Genomic DNA, 11,118 nt, shown 5'->3' with positions numbered 1-11,118 from the left:
AAAAGTACAAGTGCGCCTCTAAGAAGCCACACCAAGAAGACTCCAGGCACGGAGGTGTAATATAGGCTACACACCACGCGCACCAGCCGCTGCGCACCTTAGGTCGTCCGGCCAACAACTAATCTATAGCCGTGCAACACGGGACACTAGCGAACGTACTCAACAGCAGGAAGGTTCCGCCTGCCTGATAAGCGCAACCAAACGAACTTCAAATAAAACAGCAGTGACTATTGCACCTACAAAGTGAAGAAAGTCACTGTTAATCTGGTATTTTATAATTAAAATCCAATCAGAATATACATACAGCAAAACGGTACATTACCAAACAATCCATGGAATTCTAAATTGCGCGAGTTGTTACTTCCGTGTTTCGGAGAAGACTCCGCAAACAGACGCATCTTAATAAATTAATTAGAAGAAAATAACATTACTGTCGATAAATGTCAAGTAATTACAACTATAAAAATATAGCCCACCTACCGAAATCAGGGGACACAGCTAAATCGCGACGAATTACCCAACAGATAACAGACAGCAAGCTGCAACCAAAACATTGTGTTAATCTGCGGTGTTCCTAACCCACGCAATATTATCAGGGGGAAAACAAAATAGATGTTCTCTTACCTCTCATGGTAAGGCAGGCAGACATGAGGAGAGGACGAGACAGGAAACGAAATCAATCAGAAAGATCACAAGAAGCGAAAGGAAAAACATTTAAAAGGTAGGGAGCCAAGAAATTGGTTCAAAAGATGAGGTCCTGCCAGTGCCACTTCCCCACCCCAATTACTGCACCATTAGGGACAACAGCGAGTCTAACTCGCCTTGTCACACACAGCTGCCACACAATTGGCTGATTAGATCATTGTAACAGGTGTAATAAAGTAAAAATGTTCCTAATAAAGTGCTCAGTGAGTGGATATGGAGCAATACCTGCACACTCTTTCCAGCCCTAGTGCTGCATTACAATAGTTGCAATATTTTCTCACTAAATGCTCACCTCCTTCAACTGAGGAATATAAAATAAACTATTGGTGATACTGTGCTAAAATTGCAAATAAATAAATCCAATCTTAAAAGTATGATCCATTTGGTCAGCATCAGTGAGTACAGGCTGGAGGTTTACAACACAGAAACTGTCACAAATCACAGTGCAATTACTACCTGATTTCCACACTCAAAGTGTGTCATTCTCAACTCATCTGATCCTGCAATAATCAATTTTAACTTTGTCTTCTGTCCACTGTGCATACATTCCTTTACAAGTATGTGCATGTATTGGCAAATGTATTGGCAAATCTGTGCTATTCATCAACAAAACATTACCTCCACAAACTCGTAAGACTGCTCCCCATACAGGCGATTTGCCAGGCTCAGTGCATACGGAGCAGTCTCTTTGTTGACTTCAGACATCAGTTTGTTGAATCTAGCATGAATGTCATCATCAGCTTCATGAAGGGGAGATTGAAGACAGGCACAAACAAGCACTTTGTGACACAGATTTCCTTACAGAAATGCAAGTAAGGCATCTCATGCTTCAATTTCTTCTGATTAATGAATCTTTTTTTTTTGTGATCAACTTTTTATTGCTTTTTATAAACAAGGAGGGCGGGTAGATGGTTACAAAGTTACAAGGTATTTGTAAAGTGCATACATCCAAGGATGGGTGGAAAGAGAAAACAAAATTTAAAGGAAATTAAAATACAAGATAACACGTTATCATATTATACAGGGGATTCTTGAATTTTACAGAAAAATACATTCCATTTTTGTAGAGTGGACTTCTTGGCTTTGTTTAATCTAGCAGTGTGATATTCCATGTTCACAACATCCACCAAGTAGCTCTTCCAAAATGTCCTAGGTGGTATATGCGGGTTGATCCATAGTTGTAAAATAACTTTTTTGGAAACTGTGAAACCTGCCATCAGCATTTTCCTTTGGGTTACAGTATGTTCTAGGTCAGAGTCATCATTTAAGAGGCAGAGGTGTGGTGTTTTTTGGATATTGACATCCAGCAGTTTTGATAGTTTGTTCGTTCAGCCTCCACAGGCCGCTTGGCACCTCCCCCTCTCCGAACCTCCACCTCACGCTCACGACTACTGTCTGTTCTGGCTCCACGGTGGTGGAACGATTGAGGTCAGAACTGAAGAATCTCTTGTGGCACCCCTGCTCCTGCATGTTGTGCCACTTGGGTGGAGAACCCTGGAGGGACCCGCGCAGAGCAACCGCGTGGACGTCACGCATTAGGAGAGGTCTAGGAAGGAGTATATCTTCCTAGAGAGGTGATGGGAAGATCAGCACCTTGGAGAGAGATCCCTCTACCTGCAGTCCAGGACCCCGGACAACGCACATGAGTGAGCAGAATGGAAAGGTACTGACTCAGCTGCAGCCTGTTTCCTAACGAGCAGGGAATGGTATTTAAGGCGCGGTCGAGGCTGCAAACAGGTTCAGTCGGCACCCTTCCTGAGCGTGTGAGAGGGAGAAAGGCAGAGAGAGGAAGGACCTTCTATGCCCTGCTGTACTGACCCGGAAGGAGACCTCACCTTTACGAACGGCAACCCCAAAGACCCGGAACGGACGCCGGACACGTGAGCCAAACAAAAACCCGTCCTACTTACCCTATATCTTTATGTTTCCCCCACCCAGCCCGGACGTGGCTGAAGAGGGAAGGAGGGAGGAGGCCCTGGAGCATACCCCAGTCTGGGAAGAACCTTAGTTCATTTTTGCCTGAGCGGCCCCTTTTATTTCTCCAGTTTTCCCCTACCCTTGCCCTGAGGGGGGGCGCTATCCCCAATACCCAAAAAAAAAAAACACAGAAAAAATAAAAAGAATAATTTTTTCTGATATCTGCTATCTCCTGTGTCTGGTTTCCAGCTGCGCCCGCCCACTGCACCTCAGGATCCACCCCGAGGCACCACATATGGTGGAGAATGCGGGCACACTGATGCCACGCTGTGGAAGTTGGTCTGGGCAGAAGAACCGACACGAGTGAATGGAAGCCACACCCCCTGGGGAACAGTGAAGAAAGAGACGACTGGCTGCCCCTACACTAGCCGAGATGCAAGATGTAGAAGCAGAGGAGGGGTCCAGAGGGATGATGATGGAAGCGGTCATCAACGAGCTGGCCAGGTCCCAGCGAGCCCTGCAGGAAGCGGTGGTCGAACTCTGTCGCCTATCTCCTCGTGACAGATCAAGACGAACCCCCCGAGATGTGTTGATGAAAATGACGGGCGACGATGATGTTGAAGCCTATCTCCATGTGTTTGAGCGCGCAGCTTCCTGACAGGGGAGGCCCAACAGGCCTACCGGGATATGGCCATGGCTGATGCCATCGACTACCTCAAGTTGAGGAAAGCCATCCTGGCCCGATATGGGTTCAGCCTACCCGCACGAGCCCAACGATACCACGACTGGTCATATGACGCCTCCCAGCCTGCCCGGTCCCAAATCACCGTCCTGACCCGCCTGACTAAGAGCTGGCTGGCTGAGGAAGATGGGCCACCCCTGTTGGAGAGGGTGGTTTTGGACCGATGCACCCGCGCCCTACCGAAGGAAGCCAAACGGTATGTGGCACAGATGGGCCCCACCTCTGTAGAACTACTAGTAGGCCTCCTCGAAAACCATCAGGTAACCCAGAAGATGCTCCAATCAGACCGTACTGAAACCCAGAGCCGCACAACCAGGGGCCCACAGCCTGTGAAGCACCCACCGGCCCGCCCTGACCCAAATCGCCGGGGCAGACCCGACGCAGGGAGACCATGGCCCGTGTGGAGATGCTACCACTGCGGAGAGGAGGGGCATCTGGCCAGGAGCTGCCCTAGGAAGGAGGTGTCCATGCCCACCGCCAGTGGGGGGAGCGGCCCACCGCACCCCTGCCTGTACCTGACCACCTGCTGGGCGCACCAGAGTACGGAGGCCCCAAGATTCCCGATACGAGTGGGGGGCCAGGACACTGAAGCAGTGCTCGACTCGGGCAGCGCCATCACCCTGCTGCGACCAGACTTTGCTGGAGAAAAGAGGGCTGAAGAGGTGGCGGTGGAGTGTATCCATGGGGACACCAGGAAATACCCTACGGTGTGGGTGGACCTAATCACCCCACGGGGGACGCACTCGGTAAGAGCAGGGGTAGTACCGAATTTACCTGTACCTGTGTTGATGGGAAGAGACTGTCCGTTGTTCCAGATCTATTGGGAGGAGGGGCCCCGGTCTCTGAACAAGACGAGGCCACGGCAACCCCGACGGGCTGCCCACCGTACCCCCCAACCAGTCTGGGCAGTGACGTCCGGGGACAGTGAAGGAGAGGCCCCGCCACCAGAGAGGGAACGCCAACCAAGCGCCCCGGCCACCAGTGGAACCGTCACCGCATCCGAAAAGGAGCTCGGGGAGGCCCCGCCCCTGGACAGAGAAGTCTGTCTGGCCTTCTCGGAGGGCCCCCGAGACATGAGTGAGGAGACCGAAGCACCCTCTCGCTTTGGCACTGCCCAACTAAACGAACCAAAGTTTGCTCAAGCCTGGAGAGAGGCACGAGACATTAACGGGGCACCACAAAGGGCGGTACGCCAGCTTATCCCTTCTTCAGGGTAAAACATGACCTGCTCTATCGAGTCTGTAACCCACAGGGGGAGGAAGTCGAACAGCTGCTCATCCCACAACCGTTTGTGCCCCGAGTCCTCTACTTAGGCCACACTCACCTGCTGGGAGCCCATCTGGGGATGGAGAAGACCTACGAGAGGATCCTGGCAAGGTTCTATTGGCCCGGGGTGAAAAAGGCTGTGGAGGACTACTGCCGACACTGCGCCGTGTGCCAACTCCACAGCCCTGAGGTAACCCTTCGAAACCCACTAATCCCCCTGCCGGTCATTGACGTACCCTTCAGGAGGATTGCGATGGACATCCTGGGGCCCTTGCCGAAGTCCAGCCGGGGACATCGATACATCCTTGTGATCCTGGATTACGCAACCCGCTACCCGGAAGCTGTCCCGCTCCGGACCGCGACAGGAAAAGCGGTCGCCAGGGAGTTGTTCCTGCTTTTTAGCAGGGTCGGGATAGCGGAGGAACTCCTGACAGACCAAGGATCGTGCTTCATGTCAGGGGTCCTAAAAGAGATGTGCCGGCTGCTACAGGTGACCCAGCTACGAACCTCCGTCTACCACCCCCAAACCGACGGGCTAGTGGAGAGATTCAATCAAACCCTCAAATCCATGCTGAGGAAGATGATTGAAACTGACGGTAAGGACTGGGACCAGCTCTTACCCTATCTCCTCTTTTCAGTCCGAGAGGTGCCCCAGAGCACGACCGGCTTCGCCCCTTTTGAACTGCTATATGGAAGACGACCCCGAGGGTTACTAGACCTGGCGAAGGAGGCCTGGGAACAGCAACCGTCCCGAACCCGCAGCCTGATCGAGCATGTGGAGCAGATGGACCGGCGGATGGCCCAGATCTGGCCCATGATGAGAGCCCACATGGAACGGGTACAACGGGAGCAAGCCAGGCTATATAACCGGGGAGCACAGGTGAGAGAATTCACCCCAGGAGACAAGGTGATGATACTAGTCCCCACCAGTGAATGTAAATTTCTGGCCCGATGGCATGGACCGTACGAGGTCGTGGAGCGCACGGGACCTGTGAACTACCTGGTGAGACAGCCGGGACGACGACACCGCCTCCAGATCTACCACATCAACCTGATGAAGAGGTGGCATGAGCCACCCCCGGCTCCGACCCCAGTCCTCTCCGCCCAGTGTGGGGCCCCAACAACCCCTGACGTGAGTATTGGAGAGCAGCTGAGCTCCCGCCAGAAGCAAGCACTACGTGAGCTGGTGGACCGGAACCGGGACATCTTCTCGACTATGCACGGCCGCACCCACCTAATCGCCCACGACATCAGCACTGAACCCGGGAAGACGGTGAGGCTACAACCGTACCGAATCCCAGAAGCTCGCCGACACGCCATACAGGAGGAGGTGAAGAAAATGCTCGACCTCGGGGTCGTTGAGGAAAGCCGCAGTGCCTGGTCCAGTCCCGTGGTGCTGGTCCCCAAGCCGGATGGGAGCTGGCGGTTCTGTAATGACTTCCACCGGCTGAACGATGTCTCCCTGTGTGATGCGTACCCCATGCCGAGAGTGGACGAGCTCATTGAGCGGCTGGGACCGGCCCGATTCATCAGCACCCTGGACCTGACGCGAGGGTATTGGCAAGTTCCCCTAACACCCCGTGCCAGGGAGAAGACTGCCTTTGCGACCCCCACAGGCCTCTACCAGTACACAGTACTCCCCTTTGGCGTGCATGGAGCCCCAGCCACGTTCCAGAGGTTGATGGACCAGGTGTTGCGGCCCCACCAGAAGTATGCAGCAGCCTACCTGGATGACATCGTCATCCACAGCACCGACTGGGACAGCCATGTCGACAAAGTCGAAGCTGTGCTGATGTCCCTGAGGGAGGCCGGGCTGACAGCTAACCCTACGAAGTGCCGGCTTGGATTGCAGGAAGCAGCCTATCTTGGCCACACTGTCGGGAGGGGGCGGGTGAAGCCCCAGTCGAACAAGGTCGACAGCATTGGCACCTGGCCCCAACCGGCCACAAAGAAACAGGTGAGAATGTTCCTGGGCCTGGTGGGTTACTATCGGCAGTTCATTCCAGAGTTTGCAGCCCGAGCAGCCCCGCTACATGACCTCACCAAAAAGGAGCAGCCCAACCGGGTCCAGTGGAACCCCCTCGCCACTGCAGCCTTCCAGGACTTACGGGCCGCCCTGGGTGAGGAACCTGTACTAATCTCTCCCGACTTTCAGAAACCCTTCGTGCTGCAGACCGACGCATTGGAAGTGGGCCTGGGAGCAGTCCTGTCACAGATCCAGGATGGGGTGGAGCATCCAGTGACATACATCAGCAGAAAACTCCTCAGCCATGAAAGGAATTACGCCACGGTCGAGAAGGAATGCCTCGCCATTAGATGGGCGGTAGGTAAATTAAGATATTACCTACTCGACCGTGAGTTCTTGTTGGTGACCGATCATGCTCCCCTAAAATGGATGTACCTTAACCGGGACAGCAACGCCCGAGTGACCCGCTGGTTTTTAGAGTTGCAGCCTTACCGGTTCAAGGTGGAACATCGCGCTGGGAAGCTGCACCAGAATGCTGATGCGCTATCCAGGAGAGAGGATGGCCTAGGGGCAGACGCTCCCGCCTGGGGCGTGGAGCTGAGGGGGGGAGTATGTGGCACCCCTGCTCCTGCATGTTGTGCCACGTGGGTGGAGAACCCTGGAGGGACCCGCGCAGAGCAACCGCGCGGACGTCACGCATTAGGAGAGGTCTGGGAAGGAGTATATCTTCCTAGAGAGGTGATGGGAAGATCAGCACCTTGGAGAGAGATCCCTCTACCTGCAGTCCAGGACCCCGGACAGCGCACATGAGTGAGCAGAATGGAAAGGTACTGACTCAGCTGCAGCCTGTTTCCTAACGAGCAGGGAATGGTATTTAAGGCGCGGTCGAGGCTGCAAACAGGTTCAGTCGGCACCCTTCCTGAGCGTGTGAGAGGGAGAAAGGCAGAGAGAGGAAGGACCGTCTATGCCCTGCTGTACTGACCCGGAAGGAGACCTCACCTTTACGAACGGCAACCCCAAAGACCCGGAACGGACGCCGGACACGTGAGCCAAACAAAAACCCGTCCTACTTACCCTATATCTTTGTGTTTCCCCCACCCAGCCCGAACGTGGCTGAAGAGGGAAGGAGGGAGGAGGCCCTGGAGCATACCCCAGTCTGGGAAGAACCTTAGTTTATTTTTGCCTGAGCGGCCCCTTTTATTTCTCCAGTTTTCCCCTACCCTTGCCCTGAGGGGGGGCGCTATCCCCAATACCCAAAAAAAAAAAACACAGAAAAAATAAAAAGAATCATTTTTTCTGATATCTGCTATCTCCTGTGTCTGGTTTCCAGCTGCGCCCGCCCACTGCACCTCAGGATCCACCCCGAGGCACCACACTCTCCCCACCTTCAAGCGCAAGCTGAAGACACACCTCTTCAAGCAGCACCTCTCCCCATCCCTCCCTACCTCCCTGTGAACCTTAATTGTTGTCTCTGTGACTTGCTTTGTGTATCGGTATTTTTAGTTAGCTAGGTAAGCAGTGTTTGGATCATGAACTTTGGTCACTTTTGCTCTGTTTGTTTCCTTGTTCAAAAAAAAAAAAAAAAAAAAAATGGCCCTGTCCTTATCTTTGTTGTACAGGTAGCAGTTGAAATTGTGCTTCCCTCTAGGGTCTTTCAGCGAACTTATTCCTGGTTATGGGTATGCACTTTGTTGTACGTCGCTCTGGATAAGAGCGTCTGCCAAATGCCAATAATGTAATGTAATGATAGTTCATTCACTACAAACGTCCACAGACGTCCATGTGCATAAATGTGCCTGGTAGGATGTTACATATATTACAGATGTAGTTAGAAGCTTGTTTCATTTGAAACCTTCTAAAAGGAATTGCATATGCTCTGTGGATAGTTTTGTAGCGGATTAGCTGGTGGGCTAAATTTTTGGAGCTTTGAGATCGGTTAAGCCAGATATTATCCCAGTCTAGATCTTGATTAAATGCGGACAGTTCCCTGTCCCATAATTTCTCTATGTATAAACATGAAGCAGATTTATGTACCAAGGCATTGTAAATGGAAGAGACTGTAAGGCTGGAAATCTGGCATTATCACTCAGGGCTGGTCAGCTTGCTGGCTTCCTCTGGTATTGTGGAATATGTGGCTGTAAAGTAATCTAAGCCAGGAGCATGCACCATTAACCCCCACTATCTCCACACCCATACGGGCAGGAGCCTGTGGGGGAAGACTCAGGCCTCCAGCCGTAAAACTCGTTACAACGGGGCAACATCCTTTACGGCACGGGAAGGTTTCAGAGGGCACGGCCTGTTACCCCCCTTCATTGCTCTCTCCCTCTTTACTCAGTCACTAAATGATGTGTACAGCATTGGATGTTTCATGACAAAGTCAGTTTAGATAATATTCATGTTTGGTATTATTCTGATTGTTTCAGTGCGACTGGTGCAATGGTTTTATTTCTGCAACAGCAAACCCTGGACATCATAACCAACCAGGAGAAACTGTGTGGAGCTCTGCCCCAGTGAAAGCCATGTGCCGCAACCACCCTGCGTTTCCTGGGGAGGCGTGGCTCCAAATTACAGATGGGTGACCCATTTTTAGGGTTAACATCAAAGGCCAGATTTTGGATTTAAGGACAGTGAACTAAGCAATCTGGGAGAATGCAATCAGCCTCCCGTGCACTCCGTGCACGTAATTTCTACGTACAGGGTGTCTGTAGCCAGACTCCCATATGTAGCTTTTATAACCAGGTATGACTATTAAGACTCTGTAATTTGGTTTCCATTGTAATGTTTTTTTATTTGAAACTAGTGTGTAATTACGTATGTAACCTGTCTGGTAAAATTAAATTGTTAAAACTTGGATCTGTTTGGTTTTCCTTACTGACACTAAATGTTACACAGGGAATGCGTGGTTTACCCCCTCAAACTGGTCTAGGGAGGATGATTATTTCCACTTACTGTATCACGGCGTATAGCACCCGTAGACCTATGTCGGTAAATCCCTCGCCTCCGCATGGTAGTTCATTCATGTCGAGCACAGCCGTAGCTATGTTGGTCTGCTTGGGTCCCTAGGCTGTAAACAGATATACCCGAGAGTAGCTATTCCTGCGACCTCTGTGATGACTACAGATAGCTAGTCAGTTCTTGAGACGTGCACATATCGCGCGATGTGACATGCGGTGGTACCAGCAGACGATTGTTCAGCGAGTTCTTCTCAGTACAGGATTCCTATAGCGATCAAGTCAAAATTATAAATAAGACATCCACTAAATGTGGATAACTAATCTAAATGATTATTCTAAAATGGAGTCAGATAAACGAAGGTGAATCTATTGGCCCTATTGTAGAGATTCTGGGTCAGCCCGGACCAGTAAAGAGTGGAAGGCAGAGTGGTACTACTGCCTTTGTATCGTGGTTTGTTTATTGGCTGATCTAGACTGTCTGCATAGGGGCCACTCATTTTTAACCCTATTAGTATTCTTTCAGCAACACCAGAAGGACGAGCACGCTGATACCTTCAGCCCTCGCTAAATTCCGTCGTTGGGTTAGCGTGGGGTTTTACAGTTGGTGACCCCGACGTGATCCAATTCCATTCATGCAAGATTCGTCTGCCGACGTGATCTGCTTTCATCCGTGTAAGATTCGAGGCTTACAAGGGGTGAGGTGTCTGAAGTTTGCTCCTTCTGGTGGTGTTGTGCAACCTGGCATGATACCCATTACCCCGGGTGTGTGGTTTTCCTTCCATCTGGTTTTGCGATCCTTGGTGTGGTGAGTAGCATGGTTACTTTCCATCTGTAATGTTAGGGAGAGTTGTGTTATTTTGCTGCATGGATACTGTTTAGGGAATCGACATATCCCGGACAGGACTGGGACCGTAGAAACCAGCCATATTTTCAGGTTACTACCCCTCAGGGTAAGTAGCGCGATCATTGTAGAGGGCAGAGAGAGAGAAATGCTGGTATGCATGTTTGTGTAACTGCTGTGTTACTGTGACTATTAGCTTAAACAGCAAATAGGCTACAGTAGGAACGGTTTTAGAAACAAGCATGTCGCAGTTGAAAGTATAAGTAGTATTTTTGATGGCTGTCCATAGATGTGCAATATGACAACATGCACATATATATAATATTAATTGCTGAGTAAGTTTGAGCTCTGTTAAAGGTGGCAAGCTTCTTCATCTTATTTAAGTATATGATTGCGACTGACTGCTGAGTCAGGAGCATAGCCTAGGTTTTAAGTTCCAGCCCTAGAAGCAGAGTTTGGGAGGCCTGTACCAGTGGTCACTATACCTCCGTGTAATGGGCCTGATGTTACGTCACAGGGCCGCTGGGTGCCACAGCAGACACAAATCTCCACCCCTCTGATGCGCTGCTACAAGGTTGGAGAATCAGCTGCATGTGGGGCATATGCGAGACCTCTGAGACTGGTGTCTCCTCACAGAATTTCTGTCTTTCTGAGCTGCTGAGTCCTCTGGCCTGTGCTACCTGTATCAGTAACAGTTGTATAATTATAATTAAATACATAGGCGATA

The sequence above is a fragment of the Conger conger genome, chromosome 4, assembly GCF_963514075.1.
Source record: "Conger conger chromosome 4, fConCon1.1, whole genome shotgun sequence".
In the NCBI taxonomy this organism is placed as follows: domain Eukaryota; kingdom Metazoa; phylum Chordata; class Actinopteri; order Anguilliformes; family Congridae; genus Conger; species Conger conger.
Note: the sequence above shows the minus strand (reverse complement) of the source record.